Source organism: Notolabrus celidotus, chromosome 9 (assembly GCF_009762535.1).
Source record: "Notolabrus celidotus isolate fNotCel1 chromosome 9, fNotCel1.pri, whole genome shotgun sequence".
NCBI classification, from domain to species: domain Eukaryota; kingdom Metazoa; phylum Chordata; class Actinopteri; order Labriformes; family Labridae; genus Notolabrus; species Notolabrus celidotus.
This window is the reverse complement of record NC_048280.1, coordinates 2,947,121-2,963,573: the sequence shown is the minus strand read 5'-3', so window position 1 is coordinate 2,963,573 and position 16,453 is coordinate 2,947,121. Positions and strand designations below refer to the sequence as shown.

The window sequence follows — 16,453 nt, the reverse complement described above, 5'->3', positions numbered from 1 at the left end:
TTTCAAGATCCTGCTCACCACGTACAAATCCCTCAATAACCTGGCCCCCCCATACCTCACTGACCTTCTCCGGTACTACCACCCCTCCCGCCGTCTCCGATCCTCTGACTCCAACCTCCTCACTCCCATCACTAAATCCAAGCACCGTACCTTGGGGGACCGGGCCTTTGCCATAGCCGCCCCCACCCTCTGGAACTCTCTCCCCCCACACATCCGTGCTTCTGACTCACTCCTTTCATTTAAGAAACAGTTAAAAACTTACCTTTTCAAACAGGCATTCCCCACACATTAATTTTTCCACCTCTTCCCTTGTCGTCTGCTTGTCTTGTATGTCTTTATTTGTATTTATTTATTTATTTGTAAAGCGTCTTTGAGTTATTTAAAAGCGCTATATAAAACTTAGGTATTATTATTATTATTATTATAATTTAGCCTTTGACGGTGTTAAACCATCTTTTGTGTCTGTAAACATTTCAGTCTCCAGTCAAACCAGCTGAGTTATAATCTTGTGAATCATAACAAATAAATATACAAGCATGTGATTGTTGGGGCGCCGTTGGCCTAGCAGTCTAAGTGCACGCCCCATGTAAAGAGGCTATAGTCCTCGTCGTAGTGGTCATAGGTTTGACTCCCAGCCTCAGCTGTTTGCTGCATGTCTTCCCCCGCTCTCTACTCCCCACATTTCCTGTCTATCTCCAGCTTACCTATCCAATAAAGGCAAAAATGCCCAAAATAAATAAATAAATAAAATCATTTGATTGTTCTAAAAGTGGTTGGAATATGAAGGATCCAAAAACATTTGGTTTTGTGGTCTCTATTTATCGGTTTGACTGTATTTGATTTGATGAAACATGCACAGAAAGTAACTCATGAAATTTAACCTGATATCTTTGCCTTACAGCAGCAGTGAACTCTCCACCCAGGGCTGATTGGCAGTGGAAAAAATGTTGTCCCCAACTGCCTTTAACAGGTAGACGTTCAGGTCTGACATGGACTGGAATCATTCGATCATTAAGGAATCATTAAGTCTTTCACTCAGGGGAATTTTTCCATGAAGCAACACAATAGATTCAGCTTCTGATTATAACCTTTGAGAGGATAATTAAAAGCTCTAACTGACAGGAGTCACTGTTTCCACAGGGATGGGTGGAAAATAAATAAACCACACCTCATCACTTATTCTTATTCTTCAAAGATTTGAAATCAATAACCGAATAAGTGTTTACTCTGTGAGGAAGTATAGAAGCAGTAAGGTGTGACACCAGAGACTCTCGTGACTTCCTGAGGTTGCCGTGGTTGATGATTTTTATCGCTCATGGTTAACCACAACGCCCACAGAGGCTTTGAACGCAGCAGTGCTTTGATGCTCCAGTGAGCGCTGCTGTCACCTAGTGCCTCCTGTTTGATACTACAGTGTCATTTAGTTGGAGCAAGATCTGTGTGAGTGGAAGAGACATTAGAAAGTGAACTACATTTGAATTTTATCATAACCTTTATTTTATTTTATTATTTTTTTTCATTAAGTAATTTTATTACATGTTTATTTATTTATTTATTTGTATCTTTATTTATTTATTTGTACCTGTATTTATTTGTTCATTTTCAATCATTTATCTTTTTATTTTATTCTTACTCTCCTCTTTTGAACCACATACTTTTTTATTTTACTTTTTAAAAACATTTTTTTTTATGAAATATTTGCGCATGAGATCTGCCTCTGAGTGTATAAGCTGCATTACTGCAAAACTTGAAGAAAAGAAAGTGAACTCCAGCGCCCCCTGCTGGAGATTATGAAGTTGACACAGAGGTAGAACATCTCATTTTTGCAGATTTTTAACATTTCATCGTTGAATTGTCATCGTCTTTTAAGTCTTGCTTTCTAAAATCTATCATTCTTACTTTTTACTTTTATTTCACATCTATAATATTTTATTTTTTGCCATGTGAAGCACTTGTTTGTTTGTTTGTTTGTTTGTTTGTTTGTTTTTTCCTTTATTGACAGGACAGCTGAAGAGAGACAGGAAATGTGGGGAGTAGAGAGTGGGGGAAGACATGCAGTAAAGGGTCGACCAGCAAGAAGTCAAACCGACGTCCTCTGGTCTATAGCCTCTATTCATGGGGTGCATACGCCACCAGCGCCCTGAAGCACTTGTTTTTATATCTGTTTGAAGCACTTGTTTTAAATAAAGCTGCATGTTTGTGTAAAAGGTGCAAATTTAAGTCAAGAGTTAAGCTAATACTTTTTTTTCAAAGATCTGTTTATTAGATTTTTTCATACATTACATAAAAAAGGATCAATGTAAACAATTAAAGCAAGTGATGTTTTTATATAAGAAACACAATATTAATATTATATTATGATAATATTATATTATGGCAAATCTGTCGTCTTTGATGAACATTTCTTTTCTATGTATATTCTTGATGAAAATCTTGTACTGTACACCTTCTTGTTTGCTGCTGTAACTCCATGAATTTCCCCGTTGTGGGCCGAATAAAGGAGTATCTTATCTTATCTTAATAAGTGAATGAACGAAAAAGCAACCAATAATTATAATTGATAATAATTTAAAACAAAAGATAAATAAATAAAAAGGAAAATAAAATAACAGTGAAACTACAATAAGATAAATAGGTTAATATTTAAGATATAAATAAGTGGAAGAGGTAAAAAAAAAAAACCAATAACAATAAATAAAATAATAATACAATAAATATTATAATACCAAAAACAAACTGAGAAATAAAGAAGATTAAAAAAAACACACCACATGTGATAATCTAAGAGTTAATTTATTACTGCTGTTCAAAGCCTGCACTGACTTCATTAATGACCTTTAGCACTACCTCAGTTAGTATAATATAATGTAGAAGATTCTGCCATGCTTAGAAAATCTTAAAATAAATAAGCTGATAAAAATAAGTTCCTATTCATGCAGTTTGTACATTGATTCTTTGCATTTTGCTCTCAAGAATCAGTGCATCAACATCCTGACCCTGAACAAGCTGCCTGGTAAGTGATTATAAGGTTGTCGGTGTTTTTAAAAGCAGAATAAGGAAAGTGAAGTTTCAAGGCAATACAATTTAAACTTAAAGGTCTGGTCCTGTTTACTGAATACTAAGAGCCTCAAAATGAAACATCAGAAACTGTGATAACTGTGTAACCTCAAAGAAAACCTCCAACCTTTTCTAAAACAGATTGTTTGTGATGTAACAAATGTGTCCATATTGTTTTTGAGTTTCTCTGTGTGCTGTCTTGTGACTTGTCCTGGAGCTATTTGTTTTAAGTTTTTTTAAATACCTGTCATAAGGCTACGAGTGAAATCCAGCTGTTTTGCTAAATCTGGCACATTTACATTAAAGCCTTTTGCTGATAAGTTGATTAATGTGCATTGTCCTAATTCAATAACTTTGAAAAAAAACCCACCATTTATACCTGTTTTGGTACCTGTCCTAAGAAATAAATTAAGAACTATTTTTGTACAACTTGTTGAAGTTCCAACATAAGAAAAGATACGGTGATGGTCATGATTAAAGATTTTGGGTTGGAACCTAAGGCGTCCACCCCTGGCCACCTCTCTATACACACCCCTGTTTAATGCAAGACTAAATGAGTAAAATGAGCTAACTCTAATTTGTTCTAAGATGAAATATATAAAGAGCTCATAGTGCCCTATTACCCCTCTAGAATGCTATGCTCTCAGTATGCAGGCCTGCTCGTCGTACCTAAAGTCTCTAGAAGTAGTATGGGAGGTAGAGCCTTCAGTCATCAGGCACCTCTCCTTTGGAATCATCTATGAGTCAGGGTCTGGGAGGCAGACACCCTCTCTACTTTTAAGAGTAGGCTTCAAACTTTCCTCTTTGATAAAGCTTATAGTTAGAGCTGGATCAGGCTTGGACCAGCTCTTAGTTATGCTGCTATGGGCTTAGACTGTGGGGGGGAACTGGAGCATAGACACACTGGGATCCTATCTCAACCCCCCATCCCCTTGACCCCACCTCCATCACTTACTTTAAGTGTTTCTGCCTGTTAAAGGAAGGAAGGAAGGAAGGAAGAAAGGAAGAAAGGAAAGAAGAAAGAAAGAAAGAAAGAAAGAAAGAAAGAAAGAAAGAAAGAAAGAAAGAAAGAAAGAAAAAAAGAACCTGATTTTGAAAAAGAGGTTTTAAATCTCAATGCGTCTTTTACCTGGTTATATAAAGAAAGAAAGAAAGAAAGAAAGAAAGAAAGAAAGAAAGAAGGAAGGAAGGAAGGAATGAAAGAAACAAAGAAAGAAACAAAGAAACAAAGAAAGAAGGAAGGAAGGGAGGATGGAAGGAAGGAAGGAAGGAAGGAAGGAAGGAAGGAAGGAAAGAAGGAAGAAAGAAAGAAAGAAAGACAGGAAGGAAGACAGAAAGAAAGAACGATTGAAAAAAAACAAAGAAAGAAGAAAGAAAGAAGGAAGGAGGGAAGAAAGAAAGAAAGAAAGAAAGAAGGAAGGAAGGAATGAAAGAAACAAAGAAAGAAAGAAAGAAAGAAGGAAGGAAGGAAGGATGGAAGGAAGAAGGAAGGAAGATGAAAGAAAGAAGAAGGAAACAAAAAGAAGAAGGAAGGAAGGAAGAGAAGAAGAAGGAAGACGAAAGAAGAAAGAAAGAAAGAAAGAAGGAATGAAGGATGGAAGGAAGGAAGAAGAAAGAGAAGAAGTAAAAAGAAAGAAAGAGGAAGGAAGGAATGAAGAAAAGAAAGAAGACGAAAGAAAGACAAAAGAAGATGAAAGAAAGCAAAAAGAAAGAAATAAAGAAAGTAAGGAATGAAAGAAAGAAGGAAGGAGAAAAGAAGGTAAAGGGAAGAAGAAAGAAAGAAGAAAGAAAGAAAAGAAAGAAGGAAGAAAGAAAGGAAAGAAAGAAGAAAGAAAGAAAGACAAGAAAAAGAAGGGATGGAAGAAAGAAGTAAGGAACGAAAGAAAGAAAGACAGAAGACAGAAAGAAGAAAGGAAACACAGAACAAAGAAGAAAGAAAGAAGGAAGGAAGGATGGAAGGAAAGAAAGAAAGAAAGAAATAAATAAAGAAAAAAAGAAACAAAGAAAAAAAGAAACAAAGAATAAACAAACAAAGAAACAAACAAAGAAAGAAAGAAAGAAAGAAAGAAGTTAATCTTGTATGTTATAAAACATCACTGCACAATGAGTTAGCTCCTCTACTCTGCTCCCTAAATCCAAGGTGCCTTCTTCCATTCCTCCAACAGATGTCAGGGTTGTCTTCCACATGTGGCCTGTGTGCAGGATGCTGTTCTGAGGGATAGTTCCCTGCGTATATCTCACACAGTCTATGGCTGAGACCTGGTTTTCATTATCCCAAGTGTTTGCAGGATGAAGGGAGCAGAGACCACCTTCACAGCCATGCCCTGTCTGTGACATATGGATGTATACGGAGTAGCCCACGTAGCTGCTGACACATTGGGTCCAGGATCTAGCTGAAGGATTTCCCCTCTTACTGGTGAGTGTTTGGTGGACACACGAACAGACTCTCTGGTCCCTGGAGCGGCTAGCTAGCTAACCGCCTAGCATAGAGGAATGCACATCTCGGTTGGTTTTTCGGCTGTAGCTGTATAACAGATAACATTAGCAGGACAATAACAACACTCAGGGTGACACTACACATTAAACCCTGTTATTATAAACCAGCTGAGCTTCCTGTGTGTCTGTGTTTATGAAAGGTTAGAGTCAACGTTTAGCTTGACAGTGTCCGTTAAGATGTTGCGATGCTAACTGATGCTAGCTCTGTAGGCTAGCTAACATCAGTGGCAGAGTCATAGATGACATTACATGTCTGCTGCTGTGTTTCACCTCACTGTCCTCACAGAGAGATTTAAATCAGACAGGTTTAAATCAGACAGGTCCACATCTACATGAAGACATCATAAAATACAACACATCTAAATATAGGGAGACATTACTCCAGGTAATGGTCTACATCAGGGGCGTCAAAATCATCTCAGTTCAGGGGCCACATACAGCCCGAGTAGATCTGAGAGGGCCAGACCAGTAAATCATAACATAATAACCTATAAATAATGACAACTCTACATTTTTACATTTGTTTTAGTGCAAACAAATACAAGTACATTCTGAAAATGTTCACATTTAATGAACTGTCTCTCTATATAAACAGCTGTTGTGTTGTTTGCCATGATGAGTCTCAGATATATCTCTTTTCAACCAACGCGAACTGGCACCCCTTTTCCACAGAGGCAGTTTCAGGGCCGGTTCAAAGCCGGCGCTCATTTGAGAACCGGTTTTTCGTGTTTCGACCGCAAGTGAACCGGCTCCTGGCCGGGAAAACCGGTTCCAAAACAGCTCCAAATCTTTGCTGGTCTAGAACCGTGAATCGCTTACGTCGGGGGCGAGGGGTGGGGTTGCCGTGATCAAAAACACAAACCAAACGTGTTTCTGCCGTTGTCCTGCAGCAAAATAATAAAAGAGACTAATGGATTCCAATTCCAAGGCAAAGCAGTGGTCGGCCGAGGAGACAAGCTGCCGTTGTCCGCCATCGTTGTTTTTGTGAGGGAGAGTTCGCTTAGCGCTGCTGGGAAAATTGGTCATGTAAATCTGACGTCATGACGTGCCTCTTCCACGAGTAGGTGGAAAAACAAACAGGTGCCGTGTTGGTTCGCGAGTTCAACCAGCTCCGAACCAGTGCAAGCACCAGCCCGGAAATACAACCTAGGGTCGCCTTAGTGGAAAAGAGGTATGGGTTTTATTTCGGGGCTTGTGCACCGGACACAGTGTGTGATGTTTACTGCAAAATAACAGAGATAATAATAATGAAGAAGGTAAGGTTGATTATTTTGGACCCCTCAGCTCCAGCATGAACAGTTTGTTTGCTGCACAGTGTTGTATGCAGGGGTGTAGTGCTAGTGTCAGTAGTTAGTGGATCATCTTATAGTGCTCTCAAAAGTCTTTATGAATCTCAACCGGATTATGCAAACGGCAAGAAATCTATTTTCTCACTTTGAGGAAAAAAGTCCCGGAGCACCGTTCAGGGCGCTCTGTCAACACTGATTTAATGTGACCCCCAGAGGACAAATCTGAAATAGTAGTTACTTTTATTGAAAAATTGCAATTAATGTCTTCTCTGTAATTTTTTCATTTTGCAAAGTCATTCCATGGGCCGGATTGGAACCTCTGGCGGGCCGGTTTTGGCCCGTGGGCCGTAATTATAGACGCCCCTTGATTAACCACCCCTTGATTAACCGCTGTTTCTGAATCTCACACTACTACACATGTATTACCAGAGACTGAGCACAGCTGTAAAATGTAAACACACACTGCGCTGCTGCGTCACAGAAACACCGGCGTAAACATCGAGACATACGCTGTCAGTGCCCGATACTCGCAGCACCTCGTCCTGCTGCTGGTTAACACGACTGCCACACAAACAGATCGCTAATGGCACAGGTGTGTGTGTGTGTGTGTGTGTGTGTGAGTGAGTGCGCACAGGGGTAAATGATTCAAATAATTGCCGAATAGATGCCGATGATTATCGAATGGTATTTTGGCTTGAAATGCTCTCATCGCTAGTATTGATAGTTTTTGATGGTAAGGTCTGGATCTGTTCACCATTTCTACACACTGTACCTTTAAGTAACCTCTAACCGCTTCATTCAACGTCAGCAGAAGCTCTTTTATTTGCTTTTATACAACTGCACCCAACTGGGCTGCTTGAATTTGAGTTATTTAGGCCTCAACACTTGCAGTACTGCAGAAATCCTCCCCATATTTACATCTTCTCTGACATAATTTCTTGTGATGTGGACCAAAACAACCAAACCTAAAGCCTGGTCCACCTAAAAGAGTGTCCAAAAATCATGCCACTGATCCTCTTTGGTGTTAAAATGTAATCATGGACACTGTTTTTAGAGATACTTGATTTCATACTATAACTGGATGAGATTCTGAGATCTTTCTTTAAAGGTGACATATCACGCTTTTTTCATCAATATTGGTCTAAGAGGTCCCCAAAACATGTCTTTAAAGTTTATGCTCAAAAAAACACTTTGAAATCAGATTTTGGTCTGCCTGAAAAACCCTCTTCTTCAGCCCTCCTCAGAACGGTCTGTTTTCTCTCTGACCACGCCCCCTCAGGAAGTGGATGTGCCCTCGGCTCTCCAGCACGTTGATCTAATGTTTACATGTTGGCTGAATATACACGGCTGCTCACAGACCCGCGTTACTTCAACCCTCTGAATCTGATCCAGAATCTGATCCTGACGGAGAGGCGCCTGCAGCAGGACCTTTCTGAACCATTGGTCACAGATTAAGTGTTTCTTGTTGTTTTAAATGTCAGTATGTAGACGTGTGTCTTGGTACACAGCTACAGCTACAGCTATGAACATGTAGCTGTGTGGCTATGCTAATTAGCGCTAGCACTTATCCATTACAAATAAAAATCATCCACTAGATCTTCAAATCTGCAGACGTGGGGAGTAAAACCGACCTCTGCCAGAAAGGCAGCAGGACCTTTCTGAAGGATTGGTCACAGATTTAGTGTTTCTTGTTGTTTTATTTGTCAGTATGTAGACGTGTGTCTTGGTACACAGCTACAGCTACAGCTATGACATGTAGCTATGTGGCTATGCTAACTAGCGCTAGCACTTATCCATGATAAATGAAAATCATCCACTCGATCTTCAAATCTGCAGACGTGGGGAGTAAAACCGACCTTTGTGTTTATTAAGACAGCCTACAACTAGCATGCCTCTCTCCTAAGCTCCTTGTTAGCACACGTGTGCAGGTAATGAAAAACAGAGGAGGGGATTCAGTATTATTTTATACAGTCTATGGGCTGAACAAGCTCCGAGCTCTGACTGCGTGACAGACCGGATATTGTTGTGACGTAACAAAAACACTGAAGTCTGGAACGGCTCGTTTCAGCACACATTTACAGAAAGGTGGAGAAATCAGAACAGGGACAGAATGGATTCTTTTCATTCTCAGGGGGTTTGTAGACAGGGACACATATTTCAGGTAGAGAACCATTAAAAAGTCCATTTTGCATGATATGTCACCTTTAAGACAGCATTAAAGAGAGTAGGGAGATATGTGGTGGACTCCATCCTGCTTCGACAATAGTGACATTTTGACAGATGACACGACCTCTTTGCACATCCTACATGTTCTTGTTATTCAGAAGCTTAATGAACAGACATGAATGTTTGCAGCGGTTCAGTCTGACCTGAGGGAGCCTGAATCCTCTCATACATACAGACACAGCAATATATCCTGCAACACAGGTCCTGATATTTAAACAGGTACAGATGCTTCAGCGATCTAAACAGACTTCCCTCTGTGTCGTAACCTCATGACTTCATATGATGGCCCGAGTGACATTAATCCTCATAATATGGAGACAACACAACCAAATCAGTGAATAAGACCATGTGCTTTTAATGTTTTCGCCTCATCGTCCTGGTCTGAGCTTAAAGGTCGCCTAAAACTGGATTATTTTGTTTGTTTGGAGGATTAAGGAGTGTTTAAGCAGAGTGTTCACACTCTTTACAGCTTAATCTATTGGCTGATGTCATGTTTACTTGTTGTTGTCTTGGCGAGGACCCTCTTGTAAAGAGGTTTGTATATCAGTCAGAATTAGGGTAGCCCTAAAAGGACAGCATTAAATACATTCTGTTTTTCTCAGTTGTCTCAAGATAACGAGTAAAATGAGTGGAGATCTTGAGAAAATAAAATGTATTTAATCATGTCCTTTTAGGGTTTCCATACTAAACATGAAAGAAGCACATTTATACATGTGATAACCAAGTAAGTTCAGGTAATAGGAACAGCCTGTTATTGTTTTGCCTCAGTAAAGAATAAAATGACACTTTAACAAGTGACATTTATCTACAAGTTAAAGATCAAAAACACTAAAAACAAGCTTTGCTCTCTGGATACAATTAGATAAATGATCCCTTTATCACGAGAACAATAACCCCAACTCTAACCCCCAAAATTAACTTGTTATCTGGAGAAACAGAGAAAATAAAATGTATTTAATCATGTCCTTTTAGGGCTTCCCAACTAAACATAAAAGGAGCACATTTATACATGGGGTGAACCAAGTAACTTCAGGTAATAGGAACAGCCTGTTATTGGTTTAAAAATATTTTTTTTTTAACAAACATTGTTGGAACACTTTGCCTTGGTAAGGAATAAAAATACCTTTTGTTATGAGACATTTACCTTACTAGTTGAAGACCAAAAACACAAAAAAACAAGCTTCGTTCTCTTGATACAGTTAGATCAATGATCCCTTTATCACAAAAAAAATAACCCCAACTCTAACCCCCCAAATTAACTTGTTATCTGGAGAAAACAGAGAAAATAAAATGTATTTAATCATGTCCTTTTAGGGCTTCCCAACTAAACATGAAAGAAGCACATTTATACATGTGGTAACCAAGTAAGTTCAGGTAATAGGAACAGCCTGTTATTGTTTTGCCTCAGTAAAGAATAAAATGACACTTTAACAAGAGACATTTATCTACAAGTTAAAGATCAAAAACACTAAAAACAAGCTTCGTTCTCTGGATACAATTAGATAAATGATCCCTTTATCATGAAAAAAATAACCCTAACTCTAACCCCCAAAATTAACTTGTTATCTGGAGAAAACAGGGAAAAAAAATGTATTTAATCATGTCCTTTTAGGGCTTCCTTATGGTATATTCCCAGTTAAATGAAAGTAAAATGGAAATATCCTCTTCCATACATCCTGTTTTAGACTTTGAAATCTTAAGGTAGATCATCCACACAGTGATGGAGAAAACAGGTGATGGTTGAACCCCATTAGTTCCAAAAACAGGTGCCAATGTACTCTTACTTGAGTCTACTTGCATGGTTTGATGGGAATACCAGAAGTTGCTCTTGTTGGTTAGAAACATTGCACCATGATGACTTTCAACCAAAATCTTGTGTTCTTAGCTTGGTTACAACTTCCTCCTGTGCTTTAAAACTAAAAAACATGCTAAACTCTCATTAGTTTTTACATATTTGTAAAGATAATGAGTAGTAAAAGGATGCTGATTGGAGAAATTGGTCTGTTATTTGTCATATTGGATATTTAACAGACCAGCAAAAGCACATACCCTTCAAATGAATATCTATTCTATGAAGCTAGCATGCTTTAAATGTTCTGTTATTTGGTAGATCAACATCTTGCAGTGCTTGGAGGAATTCAGACCTTTAGTAAGAGTGACGTTCAGCTGTGTGTGTGTTTCTCAACATTATAATGATATTATAGTCGGCTGAGCTGAGTTACTTTAAGCCTTTGAAAATGTCCACTAATAGCCAAAGTCTGCAATGACTGGCATATATTCAGTGCCATTAAACGGCCTCATTTCCTGCACGTAGTCTGCCGAAGTGCAGCTAAAAGTCACCTGTGTGTGGTCGCTGCATTGTTCCTGATTTCACGGCCGTCTGTGTGGGTTTCCTGCACAGACTCCTCACTGAAACAGGGACTGATGCTCGGGCTAAATGTGGACTAGGGTGCAAGTAAGAAGGGTATTACTAACTGTCACGCTCTTGCAGAGTTTCCTGGCATCCCGTTGCAGTGTGAGTGTTGAATCAGGAAATAGACAGTGATCACATGTAGAGCTGGGCGATATGGAAAAAGATCATTATCTCATTTAAATATAAAGGCAGATTTTTGCTCCTGAGTTTAAGTGGAAAAGGGTTTTTTAGTTTGTATCTGGATTTAGTTTTCTGATAAGCTTCTTGAATCCATCATTTCTGACCGTGCTAACAGGAAACAGGTCTTTAATGTAAGATGAGATTTTTGGGGGGTGCTGCTGACCTAGCGGTCTAAGCTCCCCACGTATAGAGGCTACAGTCCTCGTTGCAGAGGTCGCCGGTTCGACTCCCGGTTGGTTGACCACTCTCTGCATGTCTTCCCCCACTCTCTGCTCCCCACATTTCCTGTCTCTCTTCAGCTGTCATGCCAATAAAGGCAGAGTGTTGTTGTTTCCCACAGTGCAGTGAATGCCTCACGGTTACTCAGTGTTCAGTTGTCCTACGGTCGTGGTGGACATTACACGTGTCTGACATGCACAGCAGAAGTTGCCTCTGTGTTCTACCCACATCCTGAACGTATATTAAATGAAGTGCATTAAGTTAATAGTTAACTCAGAGTCGACTCAGTGTCAGACTAACGACTCTGCTTTGAGCTGCTAGGTTTTGAATTTTCTTCAGTGTCGCTGTCACTCGTTTCAGCTGTGTTTACATTCCTTTCCAAACATCTTCAAGCCCCGCCTACCTCTCACCCTGCGACATGATTGGCTGTTCAATGCCGTCTTCATCTTCTGTTTAATGTTTGGCGGCAAGTAGCGTTTAAGGCTCATTAGCGCCCCCTCATTTTCCAGTGGTTGCAGGGTGTAATTACAGGTTTATTTCTATCAAATTTTTATCAAACATTTGTTTTATTTATAGAGAAAATTTATATAACGTTAATTAGCGTTATTGATTTATCGCCCAGCCCTACTTTGATTAACTCAAAAGTTCTTAAGAGAGCTTTTAAAAAACACAGGAGCCTCTTTATGTAAAATTCCCTTTTGGTGAAATAGTGGGAAACATGACACGCCACATTTTCTTGCTTCTGCCATTTCTGTAGCCTCCCACCACTTTGTTATGATGTCTATTGACCCAGCGCCTTAAAGGTGACATATCACGCTTTTTTCATCAATATATATTGGTCTAAGAGGTCCCCAAAACATGTCTTTAAAGTTTATGCTCAAAAAAACACTTTGAAATCAGATTTTGGTCTGCCTGAAAAGTCCTCTTCTTCAGCCCTCCTCAGAACACTCTGTTTTCTCTCTGACCACGCCCCCTCAGGAAGTGGATGTGCCCTCGGCTCTCCGGCACGTTGATCTAATGTTTACATGTTGGCTGAATATACACGGCTGCTCAGAGATTGCATTACTTCAACCCTCTGAATCTGATCCAGAATCTGATCCTGACGGAGAGGCGCCTGCAGCAGGACCTTTCTGAACCATTGGTCACAGATTTAGTGTTTCTTGTTGTTTTATTTATCAGTATGTAGACGTGTGTCTTGGTACACAGCTACGAACATGTAGCTATGTGGCTATGCTAACTAGCGCTAGCACTTATCCATGATAAATAAAAATCATCCACTAGATCTTCAAATCTGCAGGCATGGGGAGTCAAACCGACCTCTGCCAGAAAGGCAGCAGGACCTTTCTGAAGGATTGGTCACAGATTTAGTGTTTCTTGTTGTTTTATTTGTCAGTATGTCAACGTGTGTCTTGGTACACAGCTACAGCTACAGCTACAGCTATGAACATGTAGCTATGTGGCTATGCTAATTAGCGCTAGCACTTATCCATGACAAATAAAAATCATCCACTAGATCTTCAAATCTGCAGACGTGGGGAGTAAAACCGACCTTTGTGTTTATTAAGACAGCCTACAACTAGCATGCCTCCCTCCTAAGCTCCTTGTTAGCACACATTTGTGCAGGGAATGAAAAACGGAGGAGGGGTTGAGTTGTATTTTATACAGTCTATGGGCTGAACAAGCTCCGAGCTCTGACTCCGTGACAGACCGGATATTGTTGTTACGTAACAAAAACACGGAAGTCTGAAACGGCTGGTTTCACACACATTTACAGAAAGGTGGAGAAATCAGAACAGGGGCAGAATGGATTTTTTTCATTCTCGGGGGGTTTGTAGACATGCCAGGGAAACATATTTCAGGTAAAGAACCATTAAAAAGTCAATTTTGCATGATATGTCACATTTAAGGCTGTAGAGTTGTGAATATTTGGAAGTAGGCTGGACAGTTTGAATGAAACAAATGCCGACAAAGTCAGAAAAATTCACATATTTTAGTCTTTGAATAAATCAGAAACTATCTTTCTTCGCATTATTGAAAAAACAAACAAACAGATGAGTATATTGTCTGAGATAAATAATATCCATAATGCTCTCTCTAACATGATTGGCTGTTAAATGCGGTCTTCATCTTCTGTTTAATGTTGGGCGGCAACTAGCGTTTAAGGCTGATTAGCGCCCCCTCGCTTTCCAGTGGTTGCGGGGTGTAATTACAGGTTTATATACATTTTTTATCGAACATTTGTTTTATTAATGTTGAAAAAATTATATCAGGATAATTAGCGTTATTGATTTATCGCCCAGCCCTACTTTGATTAACCCAAAAGTTCTTAAGAGAGCTTTTAAAAAACACAGGAACCTCTTTATGTAAAATTCCCTTTTGGTGAAATAGTGGAAACATGAAACGCCACATCTTCTTGCTTCTGCCATTTCTGTAGCCTCCCACCACTTTGTTATGATGTCTATTGACCCAGTGCCTTAAAGGTGACATATCATGCAAAATGGACTTTTTAATGGTTCTCTACCTGAAATATGTTTCCCTGGCATGTCTACAAACCCCCCGAGAATGAAAAAAATCCATTCTGATTTCAAAGTGTTTTTTTGAGCATAAACTTTAAAGACATGTTTTGGGGACCTCTTAGACCAATATATATTGATGAAAAAAGCGTGATATGTCACCTTTAAGGCTGTAGAGTTGTGAATATTTGGAAGTAGGCTGGACAGTTTGAGTGAAACAAATGCCGACAAAGTCAGAAAAATTCACATATATTTTAGTCTTTGAATAATTCAGAAACTATCTTTCTTTGCATTATTGAAAAAACAAAAACAGATGAGTATATTGTCTGAGATAAATAATATCCATAATGCTCTCCTGCTGATTCATCTGTATGCTACATCTTAATGTTTCCGATTACACCCCTGTTACCCTCAATAATTCACTCCAGCATCATTCATCTGTATCCTGTTCAGTCACACTTGATGCCGGTGAAACAGCTCAATTGTTTAGCCTGGTTGTCTCTCTGTGTTTGATGGATCCGTCATTCAGAAGCTCCATGCTGACTCATAACACTGTAACAGGTGGCAAAGCTTGGAGTGGTGAACTACTGACCCACATAGCCACAGTGATAATTATTATCTGTTCAAACAAACCGGTCTATAATTAGGGCAGGGAGATATTAACAGAATTTTATGAGCTCTATGAGATTGACTGAACCGTGCTGGAAGGCTAGTACATGGTCACGGTGTCCTTCTGCGGTTTCTGCTCCACAAAATAAAGAGTTTCAGTAACAAATACTTAGAATGATAAAAAAAAGATGATTACCCAGCTGAAATAAAAACACTTGATTCTGCTCATTTCACCACTACCTGTTGACACTGTGACAAAAGTGTTGGTTCCTGTTAATCTGGAAACAATATGGAGAGTATTTTTTAATTCTAACTTTTATTTATTTATTTTATTTTGTATTTTTTCAAAGATTTGTGTATTTGAATTTTTACACATTATATAGAGCAGGCCAACTTAAACAATTTAGGCAAGTGATTTTTTTTCTTCTAAATGAAAATAAAAATAAGTTCATAAGTGAATAAATCAGTTCATGAAAATAACAATATTAACAATAATTTTAAAATAAGAAATAAATAAATAGAGAGAAAAAAGAAAATGATAATAATGAAAATACAATAAAGTGAATCAATACACAACACATTAAATCGCTGCCTGTTGACACTGTGGCAAAAGCATAAGTTCCTATTTAAATGAAAACAACATGGAGAATATTTTTAATGCTACCTTTTTATTTTTTTATTTATTTAATTTAATTTTTTCAAATATCTGTGCATTTGAAATTTTAAACCATAAAAGAAAATAATAATAACAATAACTTGAAAATAAAAATAAATATCAGAGAGAAAAAATAAATTAATAAAAAAATAATTTTAAAAAGATTAATGAATACCATAATAATAATAATAATAATAATAATGAAAAAAAAAAGAATGAACATGTGATAACCACTTTGGATTTATTTGGACAGCACAGAACTTAAAAAAATGTTAAAAAATACAAGAAGCTGATGAAAGATGCTAAGCAGTGGGATTCTAATCTACATAACCACCTGCTCACTGTACATTATCCCTTACATAATGACCCCAGGCTATTAGAACATGTAAGAATGATGTTGAGCTTAGTGTCTAATATTTATATAAAAAGTTTTACCTCAAATTGACAGTCACAGAAAGTTTAATATGACCAGAAACTAACAAAATCTTAAAGTTACAAGGCGCTCCCACACTGCCATTTAAACGCAAGGTATTTACACCCCTGTAGTGTGTCCTGCACAGAGACACAGAGGCGCAGTGGTGGGGTGAAGCTGTCCCGCCTCTGATCGTACCTCGGAGGTAGTGACCAAGCGGTAAAATCCGGTCTTTGGGGGCGGCAGTAGCTCAGTCCATAGGGACTTGGCTTGGGAACCGAAGGGTTGCCGGTTCGAGTCCCAGCATGGACGAAGTTTGGCAAGTGGACTGGTGGCTGGAGAGGTGCTGGTTCACCTGCCTGGGCACTGCCGAGGTGCCCTTGA

The 16,453-nt window shown here is 38.7% G+C and overlaps 1 protein-coding gene across 3 annotated transcripts in view; it reads left to right on the top strand.

Moving 5' to 3' along the window:
• Positions 1-5,109: 5,109 nt before the first annotated feature.
• wdfy3 (WD repeat and FYVE domain containing 3) overlaps positions 5,110-16,453 on the top strand; it is a 162,869-nt gene continuing 151,525 nt past the window's right edge. For all 3 annotated transcript variants that reach the window (XM_034691917.1, XM_034691915.1, XM_034691916.1), the window contains exon 1: positions 5,110-5,473. The gene's annotated coding sequence lies outside the window, so the exon portion shown is untranslated. The remainder of the gene's footprint in view (positions 5,474-16,453) is intronic.